Here is a 17,592-nt window from a genome sequence, read left to right as displayed (position 1 = left end):
AAGCTTAAAAGGTTTTGTTCCGTATTTTGATAATAATCAAGGTGAACATGAACCAATTGATAATCCGGTATTATATTCACGAATAACAGCCTAGAGTTATCAATCACCTCACAACAATCTTAATCGTATGGTAGCGAAACAAGATGTTGCGAAATCACAAACAATGAGACGAAGATGTTTGTGATTACTTTTTATATCTTGCCTATCGGAGATATCAATCTCAAGCCAATCAATCTGATTGTACTCGTACGATAGAAGATGCAAGATCAGATCGCACAACTATGATAAAGTAGTATCGGTCTGGCTTCACAATCCCAATGAAGTCTTTAAGTCGTTAACCTGGTTTTAGAAGAAGAAAACCAAAGTTTAAAGGAGAACCGACTTTAGTATGCAAACTAGTATCACACGTGAGGTATGGGATTAGTTTTGCACAGATACTAGAGTTCCCCTTATATATTCTTTCAAACCAGGGTTTGCAATTAAGTTACCTTGGTAACAAAGCAATCAATATCCACCGTTAGATGAAAACCTGATTTAGATTCAAGCTAATATTTCTCAACCGTTAGATCGAAAATTTAGCTTGTTACACACACTTGACAATGCACGCTTCTAGGTTTGTTAACCGTACCCAAACGTATGCACTTGTTGGTTCAATGATAGTTAACCAAAAGGTTAGCCATATGAGCATTCCATATTAACCACGTTCTTCTTCACCATAACTAGTTCAAATGATTTCAAATAAACTAGTTAGAGAGTTTTTCAATTGCAAGGAAATCTCATGTACTACACAAGACACAATTGAAGCAAAGATGATTTGATTCACTTGAATCGGTTCATGAACTTTTATAGCCACGTTTTGCAAACTGCATTCCTTAGTCTTTTTAAGTTTAAGTTCAGAGATCATCTTCAGATATATAACCTTCTCAAGTTCACAGACTAGGTTCGCGGACTTAAGTTACTGGGCATAGTTTACAAACTCCAGCAGAAATTCTCGGGTATGAGAACTTCGCCGGTTCGCGGACTGGGTTCGCGGAATTAGTTTCACGCAAGTAATTTGTCAACTCCAGCAGAAATTCTCGGGTTTGAGAACTTCGACAGTTCGAGAACTGAGTTCGCGGAATTGGCTCACGCCATTCTTCCGGTTCTCTTGATCAACAAAGTTCGCATTGGTTCAAGGAATATGACTTGGACATAAATGTGTTTCCACAACAATTCTTATGTACGCCATTGGTTATGTAATCTAAACTCTCATTTCAATCATTGAAACATTCTTAGAGGACATTATATAGTTGTTACACAATTTCTCGTCAAAGCAATTTTCAAGATGATTGAAACATATCATGACTTTCGTCACACGGTAAGGATAAACTTGGTTAAAGAGAAAAGCTTACCAACTCGTATTTCGAGATATAAATAGGCGAGGTATACTCGGCTCGAAATACCAAATGTGTATAATCAAAGTCTATATATATAGCAGACGACTTCTTGTCTCAAAGAGTATGAGATAGAGTAGATAGACTTTTGAGTGATAGATAAGTTCAAGTGTTCACATACCTTTTTGTCGAGAAGTTCCACCGATTCCTTGAGTAGTTCTTCTACTTGTATGATGAATTGCCATGAAGCCATTGAGCTCAACAACACTTTCCATCCTAGTCCGAGACTTAGCTATAATAGACTAGAAATCAAGACTTATAGTTTTGATCACTAACATTGATAAACATGCTTGAGATAGCAACGCATGCGAGTTCGACCGACCAATGCTCTAACAGAAAGAGAACTTACAAAGTAAGGATGTCGACATACTTTGAATACGTGTTGTGGATGTTTATTTCTTTAATTGTTCAAAGTTATTCCTTAATAGCTAAGGGAAGAGAATCCAAGGATCGAAACATAAATAAGTTAAGAATCTTTTAATTAAGCTAATTAACATCATTTTTAGGAAAATAAGAATTAGTAATGTGCATTTACTAATTAGAGATTTTCCGAGAGATTTCGATCATTATTTTTGGACAGAGCATTTCCAGGAATTATGAAAACCGAATTTGTTCTTTAATGAATATCTTGAGAATATTTTCGGTTTTGGAAATTCCTTGGTGTCCAAACTTCCTTGTCTATAAATACTTAAAGTTTTCCTTTCTAGCAAACTAATCCTTCGTAACAATAAGCTTCCTCTTTGTTGTGTGTTACTGGTGTAGCCGCCTATTCGGAGAGGAGAGTAACCTAATTAGGAGAAATATCTTACGGCCGCTCAGTTTAAAGTCTTCTTTGGGATTGAGAATCTCTAGCGTGTACCGTTGGTGGGAAACTAGATAATTGCGGGTTATCTTTTGTTTTCATTGATTTTATTGACTAACGGTGGTTGAACTTTGACTTCACCTAGTTTGTTTATGCTTGAGAATCTTCTCTTCTGATATAAGATTCACTCAAACTAGTTCAGATTTTTGACAGGGATCTTTAGACTGTTGTTAGTTTTAAAGACGATCTTGTGATAATCCATTGTTAACAAACTCCGTTCTGTGCGTGATTGATCACAAGAGATTCAAGTAATTGTGTGCAGGTTATTATTGAAGACCTAAGAAGATTTGAAGACGAAGAAGATATTAAAGATGTATGATTTGTTGGTTCATAATCTTTGGTGTGCACAATACTTGTTTCGGTAAAAGAGGATCCAATTAATAATCGGTTTATCCTTGTGATAGATTGGATTGATTAATTGAGCAGATCGGCATCAACACAATTCTTTGGATTAATAGTGTTGTTGGATTAATCTTAAACGATTACTTCGTAATTGAACATAAGATAGATCTAAGGAACTGATGAAGGAGTTTATGTTAAGATAAACAGAAGAGTCTTTGTTCGAATCACATCACTTGGTTGAATAGAGTTGATACCAAACAGATATGTTGTTCCTTTACTGTTTGGATTACGAACCAAAGGAATTTTTCCAAGTACGTGACTTATTTATAAGTTGGAGGCGTGGGAATACAGACGGAACTAGGTGAACTATAGGTTTAGTTGCTTGGTCTCAACTATACGAAGTTAGGTGTAATTTTGTGTATCGGCTTAATCCTGAGATTATACAATTCTGGACAAGGTCCCGGGGTTTTTCTGCATTTGCGGTTTCCTCGTTAACAAAATCTTGCTGTGTCATTTACTTTATATTTCCGCATTATAATTGTTTTATTATAATTAAAGTAAATTACACAAACGTTAATTCTTATTTACTTGATAAGTGAATCCTATTGTGTTTGGTTAAGTCCGAACCTTTTTATCAAGTAAGATACTTCGTTGTTGTATTGTCTCGATCTCATATCCATAGACGAACACACGAAGTGTGAACCGATTTGTTGTATTATCTCGACTGAGTCCATAGACAATCACTTTCGGAGAAAGTACTTATAGGTAGGAAAAGTTTTAGCTTGAAGTATATTTGGGTACCCTCGTCTTTTCAGAAACATTCCAAGATTACACGAAATGATTGTATCACACTAGGGATGGCAACGGATAGATATCCGACGGATATTGACAGTTCCGATAAGGTTGCGGTTAAGGATTATCGGATATCCGGCGGATACCAAAAATTCCAATCCGATAAGGTTAAGGTTAAGTTATTGGATATCGTAATTTTTCCGATAAAAATCCGGTAACTAGGATAAAATCCGGATATGACTTGTTCTCAGCTCCTGGTTCTCACCAATTCTTCCACACTTCTTGTAGTATAACCATCTGAGCATCATCTCCATGTTCAATACCGGAATCAGCATAATTTCATAATCTCCTCAATCTCTTCTTTCGTCAATTCGATAGCATCTTCACAACAACCACCAAGCCTGGTACCACAAATACTGTCACAACCAACACTACCAACATCCTTCATTTTGTAGCTTCAGCTGCAACTCTACCAGTCCATCTCTACCGTAGCAGCAAGACAACACCATCCCCTGTTCATCCACAATCACCCATTTAATCTCAGATCCCCAAATTCTGCTCAACAAATGAACTCCCACATATTAAAATCGAACTCAGAGAACACCATTCTCACCTGTAACCCATGGACATCAACACCCTAAATTCGTAAAAGCCTCGCAACCATGACAACAATTTTACCACCAATCCTTCTATTCTTCTGTGTATTCTTCAAATCCAACACTAACCCAACTTTTCTTTGATAAACAACATCAACCATCTTTCCTGTACAATAAAACCCATCCAGAATCAACACCTTGTTCTTGCAATCCACAACAAAAACATCATCTCTTCCCTACAATTCCTCAGCCAACATCAGCTCTAAACCGTACACATCAGATCCCCTTTATGTTCTTCATTAATCATTACCAGATTCATCAAATTCTTCTGCCAATCGAACCATGACTCTACCTTCCATTGAACCCATTAGTTCAGACATGAGATCCCCTTCTTCTAAAATTCTTATTTCAACAAGATTGATCCACAGAAAAACCCTATCTTTAATTCATCATCTAACTTCAATTTGCAATACCAATTACTGAGAACAACACAAAATTACCACCATTCGACTCTCCTATAGAAACCCAATCACTCTCGTTCTTTCCAACATCAACCCTACTCTCTTTGAGTATTCTCAACTTCAAAAATTCATCACACAAACCCCATCTCTCTACAAATAATACCTAGGGGTAGGAAATTACTAGTACACCCCTAGGCTTATCGGATGTCGGGTATTAACCTAACGGAATCGGCCCAATCCGGTTCTGATAGGGTTATGAGGTATTATCCAATAGAATATCTGATTCCTATATCCGATATGTCATATTTTATCCTATAGGATGCCGGATTTTCGAAAAAGATATCGGATTTCGGTTATCCGTTGCCAGCCCTATATCACACAAACCATGTAAGATGTTACTCGGTAATTTTCATATGATCATATTCGGACTTTTGTCACGAATGTAAAATGAACTTGGCCGAAGCGAAAGCTTGCCAACAAATATTCAGAGAAATATGTAAGCGAGTTAAACTCAGCTCGAAATCTCAAATATGTATAATACAAAACTATATCGTAACACGACTTATGTCTCAATACAGGAGATATAGTATAAATAGACTTTCCAAGTGATAGATGAGTTTCAGTCTCACATACCTTTTGTTGATGAAGTTACACAAGCTCCCCTTAGTAGTTCTTCGTCTTTAAATGATGAACGCCGTGAAATCTAAAGCTCAACTACACAATCTATGTCCTAGTCCGAAACATCTAAATAGGCTAGAAATCAAGACTTATGGTTTTGATCACTAACATTGACAAAAATGCTTGAGATAGCAACGTATGCGAGTTCGATCAAGCAATGCTCTAATAATCTCCCCCTTTGTCAATTTTAGAGACAAAACTATCAATACATATGGATTATAAAATAGATAAAAACTTTGTAGCTTTTCATCCAAATGCTTGATCTTCTTGGCATCTTCAAAACGACTCGAAATATTCGTTACTTCCAAGTACTCCGTGATTCTAAACGTGTTCAACTCAACATCATAGTTGTTGAATATCCGTAACGATAACAATGAGAAAATAAATGCAATCGTTGTTATACAGTGTCATAGTACTATTACACAACATCAAAGTTCAATTGTATCACAAATTTGACAACAATACCATGTGATATGTATCACTCCCCCTTAGTCGATAGATCATCTCAATATGAAAACCACTCCCCCTTACATAATGATCTGTAAACCATATGTATTTGTAGTATGAAACTACACATTAATTCTCCCCCTTTTTGTCAATATAAATTGACAAAGGTACGAAAACTAGTGGGATCCTCATGAAATTTCCATAGAGATTCTTCATGACCAAAAGAGAACAATGTACCAACAAATTTAAATGCAATCATAAAGCCTAAGCTAAATGCATTCATCAAGGAGTTTATAAAGATACATGATAACCACTATAATATTCCACGGCCGCACTCCCCACAAAGATATGGTGATTAAGCACAAGTTCAAAAAAGAACTCTTCCCCATAAAATGTCATTCCCGAAAGAACAACAAATGCGACCTTGCTTTTACAAGAAAAGAAGGATTTCTTTGGATATAACTAAATCACGTGAAAACATGAATTGTATCCAAAAATCTCAATTGAATCAACCACAAAAATGATCAATTCAATTGGTCATGCTCGACATAAGAAAACTTACGGAGCAACACAGTACATACACAAAGATGTGGATCAGGGAAGATCAATACCGCGGAATAAACAAGAATTCATTCTATTTTTCATCACTATTTGCACAATGACATATAATAGATTTAATCCTTGTAAAAAAAGTTCATCCTTTCTTCCATCAACATCGACATAAAAGGCTTAAATTTGTATTGTCAAAAGTTCATTCTATTTTTTATCAATACTTTCACACCGACATAATAGAGATAACTTTTGAACAAGTATGGGACAGTCAAGGTCACAAACGTAAACAACATATCCCATAACAATTTGCAATATATAAAACCATAAAGATTAATACTACAAAAATCATCTTCCAAATAACTTAGAATTTAAATAAATAAATCTAAAAAAATAGAAGATGAAAACATTTGGAAATAGCTATGTGTAATCACAATAATGGCTATTTCAAACCCTAGTAATCCTTCTAAACGAAAACAAGAATAAAAATTCTCATAAGAAGTTTCCTAGATATTAAGACCTCTGAAGAATTCTTTATCGTCCCCGAACTCCTTGTTGTCAACAACCATAGCAACATATGGTTCGTGAAGATAGGAGTCAATTCCAACAAACCTTTTAGGCTGATGATGTCGAACCAGGGCCTTCTAAATTTCAAGATTTCTCATAACAATAGCCTTTATTTTTTGAATCTCCTTCCTTGTTTCCTTCAACTCTTCAAGAACACCAGAAAACTTCTGAGAATTTGAAGGAACAGCTCCTGGCTTCCTCACATTCCTTCTTTTTATTTTCAAAGTTGGAGGTAATGGAGATTTCTCTTTTTCCTTCATGATTGATGGCTTAACAATCATATTAACATCTTTTCCATCAGAAGACATGATGCTTGGAGTATCCATAAGAGTACGGGTTTGTGAGAGGAAATCACAATTTAAACTCAACAAGCAGTCTTAGGGTAGAAAGAGTTTCAGAGAAGGAAAAGGAATGTAGGGTTACGCAACCTTTAAACAGGTTCGTACATGCACAACTCACCACCTTAAAAAGAGTAGAATTGTCGATAACAACCTTTATTTATTGATTGACAGGGAATTCCAATTTTGCTAAAAACAGCAAACCTAAGAAAAGAGAAAAAAAATCTTTTCCTAAAGCCCGGGGTGTGCACAATCTTGTCTTTTTTTAACGGGCTCATGAGACAAGATACACTAAACAACACAATTAAGTTGTGTTGCGGTGAACAACAATCTGTCCACCATATCCCTTTTGGAAGGAATTCATAGAAACCCTGTCTATCAAAACGTTTAGACCATACTTTATTTTCTAATGGTCTTATCTTATCTCTGGAAACTAACTTCGATGAAGAAGACAAAATCTTACATACCTTAGCAGTTTTTTGAGCGAGATTAAGCTTGTTTGCTAGTCGATTTGCTCATCATTGAAGTTTGTTGACATATGTCATCTTGTCTTTGTACTTGAAACACTTTGAAAGTACATGACCCTTGACTGAACTATAAGAGCATGTCAACGCAAATGATGATTCAGATACCTGGGATGTGCAAGCTGCAAGACACATGATGGAACCTGAAAAATCAGACAGAGAGTTTCCAACAGAAAGGTCAATTTTTTCTTCCAGATTGGTTGAGTCTTCTTCTGAAAGAATATCAAGATTGATGTATGTATTGCTACAATTATTAAAATCAATATTTTCACAAAGAAGTGCAACTCTTGATTTTTCGTCTTCATTGGAATCATATTGATCAGACATTTCATCAACAGTTGCAGAAGGACCTTTGTTTCCAGTGTATTTCCTGCAGTTAGGACACTCATTTGCAAAATGACAAAACCCTTTACACTTAAAGCATTGAGGCATATACTTGTCATCAGTCTCGTAAACATCCCTTTTTTTAGGAGGAACACGATTGTGAGGTTTAACTGATGACCAGGGTTTATCTCCGGAACACCGTTTACTTCTCTTTAATAGAAGATCTCTAAACTGTCTTGTGATCAACGAGACTGACTTGTCAAGATCTTCATCTGATGAATCAGCCTCAGAAAGATCATCCTCAGAGACACAAACACTTTTACTTTTGTCAAGTACTTTAGTGCTTTAAAGGCAACATCCTTTCCTGTTTTGGATGTATGCTCATGATCAAAGATCTTTAGCTTTCTAACCAGTGTATTTCTGGAGAGAGCATCAAGGTTATATCCCTCAACGATGGCATGCTTCTTAGAATCGTATCTAGATGGCAGCAATCTGAGAATTTTCATCATAATGTCCTTTTCAGGAATAGTCTTACCCAATGCAAAAGATGCATTAAGAATTTCAGATACTTTGTGATTAAACTCATCAAATGAATCTTCATATGCCATACGAAGGTTTTCCCAATCGGAATTAAGGTTTTGAAGCCTAGATTCCTTCTTACCGGTGTTACCTTCAAATACGATTTTTAAAATATCCCAAGCATCTTTAGACCGAGTGCACATAGTCACATGGTGCTGAAGATCTGGGGTAATGGCATGTATGATAGCATTCAAACCGTCCGAATTTTGCTTTGCAGCAAGAATCTCAGCAGCGTCATATACACCAATATTCTTTGGAACAGTCGCACTTTCGACTGCAACAACGGGAGCATCATAGCCATTAACAACATAAACCCATGATTGAAAATCACCCGCTTGAAGAAAGGCACGCATAGCAATTTTCCACCACAAGTAATTATAGGCATCAAAGACTGGTGGTAGAGATAACACCTCTTTCCATATCAGATTGCTATAAACACAGACTTATAAGATCTTTAACGTGTTTGCCTTCTCTGATACCAATTGAAAATGCGGGGGTCTAACAACCACACCCAACAATTCGTTTGGCAATCTAAGAGGACTTACTCCAATATACTTTCTAGAGAATCAACTAGACAGTCAGACTCAATGTAGAGAAAAGTATTTCAGAGAGTTTTATATCTATAACTCTTTATTCAATCCTCAATCAGCAAATAGAAGTCTGCGAGCCTGATTGAATATAAGAGGAATAAACTTGAACGGTACCAAATACCAATGTTCAAGGATCAATCAATATCAATCAACAACCAAAGGTTGGATTTCCTAATTGATCGATACAACTCACAACCTATGATATTTCAATTATATACAAAAATATAATGCGGAAAAGAAACAACACAAACACCAGAATTTTGTTAACGAGGAAACCGCAAATGCAGAGAAACCCCGAGACCTAGTCCAGATTGAACACCACCCTGTATTAAGCTGCTACAGACACTAGACTACTACCAATGAACTTCGAACTGGATTGTAGTTGAACCCTGATTAATCTCACACTGATTCAAGGTAAAGTTGCGCTCCTTACGTCTCTGATCCCAGCAGGATACTACGCACTTAATTCCCTTAGATGATCTCACCCACAACTAAGAGTTGCTATGACCCAAAGTAGAAGATTTGATAAACAAATCGGTCTCATACAGAAAAGTCTATATATTGAATAAATCCGTCTCCCACAGAAATACCCAAGAGTTTTTGTTCCGTCTTTTGATAAATCAAGGTGAACAAGAACCAATTGATAAACCAGACTTATATTCCCGAAGAACAACCTAGTATTATCAATCACCTCACAATAATCTAAATCGTATGATGATGAAACTAGATATTGTGGAATCACAAACGATGAGACGAAGATGTTTGTGATCACGTTATATCTTGCCTATCGGAGAAATTAATCTCGAGAAAACCTTAGAGAAGATAGTACTCAAACGATAGAATCAGGAAAGATCAGAACACGCAACTACAAGAGAAATAGTTGGGTCTAGCTCCACAATCCCAATGAAGTCTTTCAAGTGGTTAACCTACAAGGTTTAGGAAAACCTAAGGAAGGAGAATCGACTCTAGCTTATGCAACTAGTAACACACGGGAGGTGTGGGGATTAGGTTTCTCAGTTGCTAGAGTTCTCCTTCATATAGTTTTCAAATCAGGGTTTGCAATCTAAGTTACCTTGGTAACAAAGCATTCATTATTCACCGTTAGATGAAAAACCTGATTCAACCAAGCTAATATATTTCAACCGTTAGATCGAACTTAGCTTGTTACACACAAATGAAATGTACCCTCATTTAGGTTCATGAACTGTACCTAAATGTGTACACCATGTCGACTCATCAATAATTAACCGAAGTTAGCCATATGATTAACTCTCATATCAGCCATATTCATCTTAACCATAACTAGTTCAAATGACTCAAATGAAACTAGTCAAAGAGTCGTTCAATTGCTATATTCTCATAGAAGTATACAAAAACATAATTGAAGCAAAATCGGTTTGATTCACTCGAATCAATTCATGAACATTATAGCCACGGTTTTCAAAGATTGCATTCCTTATAATATAAATGTTTAAGTTCATGTACACAACCGGTTTTAGAAAGTAACCCACTCAAGTATGCAAACGGGTACGCATACTTAAGTAGCCAGACCAAGTTTGAGTAACGCCAGTACGCGTACGGGTGCGTATACTACTTACACTTCCAAACTCCAGCAGAAATTCATAGAGGTGAACTTTTCACCAGTATGCGTGGGGGTACGCATACTTTCCCAGACATCAGCAACCGCCAGTACGCGTACGGGTACACATACTTCAGGCTCCCGGTTATGGACTTGCACACTAATGTTATTAACACACTATGTTTATATCCAAACATGGTTATTTGATTCTAAACTCTTTATTTCAATCATTAAAACTTTCTTAGAGGATGCCAATAGTCGTTTTCAAAATACTATTAGCATCAAAGCAATTTTCAAGTTATTGAAATTATCATAATGAAACATTCCAAGATTACACCAAATGATTGTATCACACAAACCATGTAAGATGTTACTCGGAAATTTTCATATGATCATATTCGGACTTTCTTCACGAATGTAAGATGAACTTGGACGAAGTGAAAGATTTCCAACACATATTCCGAGAAATATGTAAGCGAGTTAAACTCAGCTCGAAATCTCAAATGTTTATAATAAAATTCTATATCGTAACACGACTTATGTCTCAATATAGGAGATAGAGTAGAAACAGACTTTCCAAGTGATAGATGAGTTTCAGTCTCACATACCTTTTGTTGATGAAGTTCCAAAAGCTCCCTTTAGTAGTTCTTCGTCTTCAAATGATGAACACCGTGAAATCTAAAGCTCAACTACACAATCTATGTCCTAATCCGAGACATCTAAATAGGCTAGAAATCAAGACTTATAGTTTTGATCACTAACACTGACAAACATGCTTGAGATAGAAACGCATGCGAGTTCGTCCGAGCAATGCTCTAGAAAATCCTACTAAAAAACGGAAAATAGGAAGAAAAGAGGAAACCGCGACCGACTGGCCAATTTGCCCTAACTCGAGCTTCCTTTGGCCGGCGCTCCTTCTTTTATTTTTTTGGCTCTCGGCCCCCTTTACCATCAATCAATCAAATCGATCTAAATACGCATCTTACACTTTTAATTAAAGGTGGGAGTTGGCTAGTCGACATACTTAAATTCCTTTAAAATTGAATTTAGGCTGCCCACGCCAGTCTCAAAACGATTACAGACACACGATTTCACCGGCCGATTTATCAAGCTTAGATGCCTCCTGTCGCGACTAATTAATATCCACAACATTTACCGGTCAGCCCACTTCCGTTCCAGCCTATTGGAACTTCTCTAGCCTGCAAGCAACATCCATGATCGCTAGCCAAAGTAGGCTAATCGCGCTGTTGAAAAAGAGGTTTAACGAGTTTAGACTGGCCATGGAAGTCTCAAATCCATCGCGGCCGTCCAACTTATCCAGCTTAGTTGGATGACTTAGATTTTGTTTTGGGCGACCACTGAAGTGCCGATATGCTCACCGGGGACTCGCCTTTAGCCTTGGCTAATCATGTTGCTCACGACCTGCCAGCAACACATCAAACCGATTACTCAAAGTAGGTTGATTGGGAGGTTTTGAAAACCCTAATTTATGTTAGAGGAAGCATATTACTATCGCAAAACGATCTCGTCCGTCCAACTTGGCTATCCAAATCGACCGACCCAGATCCAATTCTAGGCGGCCAATGAAGTGTCAGTATGCTCACATGCGACTCGCCTTTAGCCCTGACCAATCGAATTTCTCCCAGCCTGCGGCTAACGCCTAAAACCGTTAGCTCAAAGTAGGATGGTCACACGGCTTTGAAAGCCTCAAGATCGAGCAACGGCAGAGCATAACTGCCGCAAAGCAATCTCGGCCATCCAACTTCAATGTAAGCACATTACTGCCGCAAATGATCTCAGCCAACCAATTTGGCTAGTTAATTTAACCGGTCTAGATCTGATTTAGACCGACCAATAGGATGTCAAAATGGCTACCAGCCACCACTCTCCTATAAGGACCGATGGGCTCACCTTTGACGTACATGAATAGCTCCTGGCAGCTTCCTGAAGATGGTCGGTCATGCTCCTTTTAAGACATTAAGCTCCGCGACTAATCTAAACGAGCTTATACAACGATGCTTCATGAACATTGATTATTTTGAGTTGCTTGCTTAAAAGCGATGCTTTATATGCATCGATTACAAACGATGTTTTACAAATATCGATTTCGCAAGTAATTTAATTACTTGACCTAAATTAATTATATGTTATTTTTCACGACAAGTCTTAGAACTTGTCTTGTTACATATGACTTCCCAACCCCTAGCTTGCGCGTGATTGGTAAAAATAATTATTTTCTACAAAAATACTCGAGACATCAAACATGGCACAAACTGGGGGATGTTCATCAGCGTATTGGTCTGGCGGTCTACAAAGTGCAGCATGCAACATGCCCATTATAAGAAAGTGTCAGGAAAGGTGGAAAGTTATTGATGGTAGAGGAGTAGTGGGAATAAAACCAACCGGTCTTTCCTCATAGTAGGGACATGGTTTTCACCATTCTACACGATCCCACTTCTCCATCACTCAACTACTTCCAGTTCCTATGAGATATGGGTGAGCTCGACTATGACTTATATAAATAGGTTGTCAACCTATTTCAACCGACAACGGTTATTAACACAAGTATCCAGAAAACATAAAAAAAACTTATAGCTTACATTCTGCAAGAAAGTTCCACATTCTGATACAAGTCATAAAACAACCACACCTTCGGAGTTAACCATTCTGATCTCAATACCTTCTTCGCTTCCCTCCCTAAGATCAACCCTTCTCCTTCATTTTGTGACCGAAGCAAGACTGGAACGGCCATTTCTTGGTTTAGGCCAGAAATGTACAGATTGATCTCTCGAATTTAAAGTACTCCCGTGCAGTACATTTGTTTAGGGTTTAGATTCGTTTCTCGGCGGCACACCCAAATTTACCATTTCCAACAGAATCAGTTTTTACTCAAAAACACGTCTACACATGGTATCTGCTTGTGATCGGTTACACCAATTACAAGGATCGGTCACACAACACTTATGATCGGTCGTACCAATTACTAGGATCGGTCATACCATCTCATGGTGATTACTTAGGATCCGTTACACCTATTACCAGGACCGGTCATACTGTTAGAGCATTGCTCGGTCGAACTCGCATGCGTTGATATCTCAAGCATGTTTGTCGATGTTAGCGATCAAAACTATGAGTCTTGATTTCTAGCCTATATAAGTGTCTCGGAATAAGACATAGATCGTGTAATTGAGCTTTAGACCTCACGACGTTCATCTCTTGAAGACGAAGAACTACTAAGGGGAGCTTGTGGAACTTCATCAACAAAATGTATGTGGAGACTTTTAGAGCACTGATCGGTCGAACTCGCATGGGTTTCTATCTCAAGCATGTTTGTCAATGTTAGTGATCAAAACTATAAGTCTTGATTTCTAGTCTACTTATAGCTAAGTCTCGAACTAGGATAGAAAGTCTAATTGAGCTCAAGACTCCATGGCGATTATCATACAAAGACGAAGAACTACTCAAGAAACTGGTGGAACTTCATCGACTAAAAGGTATGTGGAAACTTGAACTTATCTATCACTCAAAAGTCTATCTACTCTTTCTCCTATCTTGAGACAAAAGTCGTTTTGCTATATAGACTTTGATTATGCACATTTGTTATTTCGAGCCGAGTTTATCTCTCTTGTCTATTTCTCAAAATATGTGTTGGTAAGCTTTCGCTTTGCCCAAGTTCATCTTTACTAGTAATGAAAGTCATATTAAGTTTCAATTACTTGAAAATTGATTTGGTGAAAAATAGTGTGTGAACAACAACTATATAACGTCCTCTAACAATGTTTCAATGATTGAAATAAGAGTTTAGATTATATAACCATGGTTGGATATAAACACTGTGTGGTAACCCATACATGTATAAGTCCTTATTCCTTAAACCAAAGTATGCGTACTTTGCTGCTCAGGAAAACCGGAGCTAGAGTCTGCGTACCAAGTCCGGGTACCAAGTCCGCGTACTGTGAGAGGTTCTCATCCCGAGAATTTCTGCTGGAGTTTGTGAACTGAAAAAAAACTTATTCCGGGTACTTAAGTCCGCGTACTTAAGTCCGCGTACTTAAGTTGGTTATTTTCTAAAAACGATTATTCGTGAACTTAAATTTATATAAACTAAGGAATGCAAGTCTGCAAACCGTGGCTATAAAGTTCATGAATCGATTCGAGTGAATCAAATCGTTTTTACTTCGATTGTGTCTTGTCTACTTCTATAAGATCTAAGCAATTTAACAACTCTCTAACTAGTTCATTTGAAGTTATGGTAAAGAAGAATATGGTTGATATGAAAGAGCTCATATGGCTAACCATTTGGTTACCTACCGTTAAACCAACTTGATGTACATGTTTTAGTACGATTACACAAACCTAAATAAACGTGCATTTTATTTGTGTGTAACAAGCTAAGTTTCGATCTAACGGTTGAAAGATATTATCTTGAATCTAATCAGGTTTTCATATAACGGTGAATATTAAATGCTTTGTTACTAAGCTAACATTGATTGCAAACCCTGATTTGAAAGACTATATAAGGGAGAACTCTAGCAACTGGGAAACCTAATCCCCACACCTCTAATATGATACTAGTTGTATTAGATAGAGTCGATTCTCCTTTAACCTTAGGTTTCTATCGAGACCCTGTAGGTTAACGACTTGAAGACTTCATTGGGATTGTGAAGCCAGACCGATACTACTTTCTCGTAGTTGTGTGATCTGATATTGTTGTTTCTATCATACTAAGTACAATCGTAAGATTGGCTTGAAATTGATTTCTCCGATAGGCAAGATATAAAAGAAGTCACAAACATCTCCGTCTCATCGTTTGTGATTCCGCAATATCTTTTTCCGCTAGTCGATTAAGATTATTGTGAGGTGATTGATAATACTAGGCTGTTCTTCGGGAATATAAGTCCGGGTTATCAATTGGTTCCTGTTCACCTTGATTTATCAAAATACATAACAAAAACTCATAGGTATTTCTGTGGGAGACAGATTTATCTATTGTCGTAGACTTTTCTGTGCTATACAGATTTGTTTATTAAAGTCTTCGACTTTGGGTCATAGCAACTCTTAGTTGTGGGTGAGATCAGCTAAGGGAATCAAGTGCGTAGTATCCTGCTGGGATCAGAGACGTAAGGAGCGCAATTATACCTTGGATCAGTGTGAGATTGATTTGGGTTCAACTACAGTCCAGACCGAGGTTAGTTTGTAGAAGGCTAGTGTATGTAGTGGTTTAATACAGTGTATGTTCAATCTGGACTAGGTCCCGTGGTTTTTCTGCATTTGCAGTTTCCTAGTTAACGAAATTTCTGGTGTTTGTGTTATTTCTTTTCCGCATTATATTTGTTTATATAATTGAAATATCACAGGTTTTGCATCGAATCGATCAATTGGTAAATCCAACCTTTGGTTGTTGATTGATCCTTGAACATTGGTCTTTGGTACCATTCAAGTGATTTCTCTTGTATTCAATTAGACTCGCATATTTCTATTTATTTGAGTAAGTATTGAATCGAGAAAGTGAGATATAACTCTTTGATATACTTTTATTAAGATTGAGTCTGACTATCTAGTTGATTCTCTTAAAAGTATATTGGAGTTAGTCCATACAGATTGCTAATCGAAATATTGGGTGTGGTTGTTAGACCCACGCTTTTCCAGAGACTAAACTTATCTATCACTTGAAAAGTCTATTTCTACTCCATCTCCTATATTGAGACATAAGTCGTGTTACGATATAGTTTTCTATTATACACATTTGAGATTTCGAGCTGAGTTTATCTCGCTTATATATTTCTCGGAATATGTGTTGGCAAGCTTTCGCTTCGGCCGAATTCATCTTACATTCGTGACGAAATTCCGAAAAAGATCATATGAAAATTTCCGAGTTACATCTTACATGGTTTGTGTGATACAATCATTTGGTGTTGCCTTGGAATGTTTCATTATGATAATTTCAATGACTTGAAAATTGCTTTGACGAAAAATAGTTTGTGAACAACAACTATATAACGTCCTCTAAGAAAGTTTCAATAATTGAAATGAAGAGTTGATTATGTAACCATCTTTGGATATAGCATATATAGTGCGTTCGCGCGTTAGTGTATAAATCCATAAACCGGGAGCCAAGTGTATGCATATGTGTGTATACGAAATTAGTGAATGAGACAGGTTAAGTATGCGTACTCGTACGCATAGTGGCGGAAGTTTTCGAACCGAGAATTTCTGCTGAGTTTGGTTTTGATAAACTCTTAACTAGTCACCTTAAGTATGCATACTCGTACGCATACTTGCAGAAGTTTTCAAACCGAAAAATTCTGCTGAGATTGGAAACTAAAACAAACTCAAATTCGGTTGCTTAAGTACGCATACTTAAGCTGGTCACTTTATCAAATCGGTCATTTCATGAACTTAAACATTTAAATCATAAGGAATGCAATCTTTGCAAACCATGGCTGTAATGTTCATGATTGATTCGAGTGAATTAAACCGATTTTTTTTCGATTGTGTTCTTGTATACTTCTATGAGAATATAACAATTGAACAATTCTTTAACTAGTTTCATTTGAGTCATTTGAACTAGTTATGGATAAGATGAATATGGTTGATATGAGAGTTATCATATGGCTAACTTCGGTTGACCTTTGTTGAGCCAACATGAGTGTACACGTTTGGGTACGGTTCATAAATCTAAATGAGGGTACGTTTCATTTGTGTGTAACAAGCTAAGTTCGATCTAACAGTTGAAAGATATTAGCTTGGTTGAATCAGGTTTTTCATGTAACGGTAAATATTGAATGCTTTGTTACCAAGGTAACTTGGATTGCAAACCCTGATTTGAAAAACTATATAAAAGAGAACTCTAGCAACTGGGAAACCTAATCCCCACACTTCTGTGTGTTACTAGTTGCATAAGCTAGCGTCGATTCTCCTTTAACCTTAG

Source organism: Papaver somniferum, chromosome 11, assembly GCF_003573695.1.
Source record: "Papaver somniferum cultivar HN1 chromosome 11, ASM357369v1, whole genome shotgun sequence".
NCBI lineage: Eukaryota > Viridiplantae > Streptophyta > Magnoliopsida > Ranunculales > Papaveraceae > Papaver > Papaver somniferum.
Note: the sequence above shows the minus strand (reverse complement) of the source record.